The sequence below is a fragment of the Cotesia glomerata genome, linkage group LG8 (genome assembly GCF_020080835.1).
Source record: "Cotesia glomerata isolate CgM1 linkage group LG8, MPM_Cglom_v2.3, whole genome shotgun sequence".
Lineage (NCBI taxonomy): Eukaryota > Metazoa > Arthropoda > Insecta > Hymenoptera > Braconidae > Cotesia > Cotesia glomerata.
The window spans coordinates 12,630,017-12,632,243 of NC_058165.1; positions in this window are offsets into that span (position 1 = coordinate 12,630,017).

Consider the following 2,227-nt stretch of genomic DNA (forward strand, 5'->3'; position numbering starts at 1 on the left):
AATTGTAAAGGGCACTTTACAGAAGATTTTTGACCGATGATCGATCGACCTCATAGACACCATGTAAAAACCTTATGAACATCGTTTTTATCAATTATTTATCAGAACTTTGACTTCAAAAATTTAATTCTCCGGGGTCCAGCCTCGATTATAGAAAAAGTCTCATACTTATCACAAAGTTGACTTAACAGAAAATTTCTCAGACTTATTATCGATCGATAAACCCCATAGACACTAATATTGGTCCTATGAAAAGCGTTTCTTCTCTTATTCGTCACAAATTTGATTTAAAAATCCTATCCTTGGTGTCGACCGGAGTTTATTAAGAAAAAATCATAATTACTATAGAGTGAACTATACAAAACATTTCCAGACACAAAATCAATCGTTCAACCTCATGGACACCAAATACCAGCTCGATTAAAAGCATTTTTGCCTTATTAGTCACAAATTCGCCTTTAACAGATTCAATTCTTGTTGTCCACTGGAGATTATTGAAAAAAACTCATGGTCATTATAGAGTGGACTTTGCAAAAGATTGCCAGACAAATAATCGATCGATCAACTTAATGGACACCGAGTAACAGCTCCAAAAAAAGCGTTTCATCACTTATTTGTTACAAATTTAAATTACTATAAATTCAATTTTTTTGTTTAAATATTCAGTCCTCGGTATCCACCGGAGATTATGAATAAGAACCAGTGGTATTTATCGAGTAGACACTACAGAAGATTTTGACACCCATAATCTACTGATCAACCTCAATTACACCAATTAACCGCCCAATCATAACCGTTTTCCCACTTTTACGTTACAAATTAGACCCACAAATGTTTGATTCTTGTAGTGCACAGGAGATTAGGAGAGGAACTTTTTAAAAATAATGAAGGAAACTCAACAGAAAATTTTCGGTCCCACAATAGATCGATCAACTCTATTGACACCAAGTAACAGCCCCATGGAATGCGGTTGTTCAATTATTTGTCGCAAATTTGAATTTAAAAAAATACAATTCTCGATGTTCACCGAAGACTATGGGGAAAAATTATGGTTTTCAATAAAGTGTACTTTACGGAAGATTTCCAAACCCATAATCAATTGATCAATCGCATGAACACCAGGAAACAGCCCCATAAAAAAGCATTTTTCGACCTATTTGTCTCAAGTTTGACAAAAAAATTCATTCCTCGGTGTCCTCAGAAAATAATGAAAAAAAAACTCATGATCATCGTTAAGTTAACTCTACAGAAGATCTCCAAATCCATAATCAATCGATCGACCGTACGGGCACCATGTGACAACTCCAAAAAAAAAAAACTTTTTTTACTTATTTGTCAGAAATTTGACTTAGCAAAATCCAATCCTCGTTGTTCACGGAAGATTGACAGAGGCAACTCCTGAAAATTGTAGCGGATACTCTACTGAAGATTTGAAAACACTTGATTGATCTAACAAACGCATATACACCAAGTCACAGCCCTATGAAATGCGTTTTTTCAGTTATTTGTGACAAATTTGAATTCACGAAAATTCAATCATTGTTGTAGACGGTAGTTTAGAGGAAAACTCGTGATCATCATTAAGTAGACTCAGCAGAGGATTTCGAGACCGAGAATCGATCGACCAAACCCATTAACACCAAGTATCAGCCCCATGACACGCGTTTTCTCACGTATTTATCACAAATTTGACATTAAAAATTCGGTCCTGGGTATTCACTCGGGATTATGAAAAGAAACTATCCAAAATAGTAGAGGTATTTTACAGAAGATTCCTGGACCTATAATCGATCGATCAACTTAATGGAAAACAAGCGACAAAAGAAGTGTCATAAGAAGCGTTTTTTTTACTTCTGTGACACAAATTTGACTCTTAAAAGTTCAGTGCTCCTTGTCCAGCCGAGTTCATAGAGAGATACTTATAGTCATCATAGAGAAGACTCTAAAGAAAAATTTTCGGCCCAAAAAAAGCCTTTTTCACTTATATATCACAAATTTGTCTCTAAAAAATTGAATCCTCAGTGTCTTCCAAAGATTATAAGGGAAAAATCATGATAATCATTACGAAAACTCTACAGAGGATTATCAGACCCATAATCGATTGTTCGACCTCATGAATACCAAATACTAGCATTAGGAAAATCGTTTTCACTATTTGTCACAATTTGCATTCAAAAAATTCGATCCTCGTTTTCCACGAGAGAGTATGATAGAAAATTATGGTTAT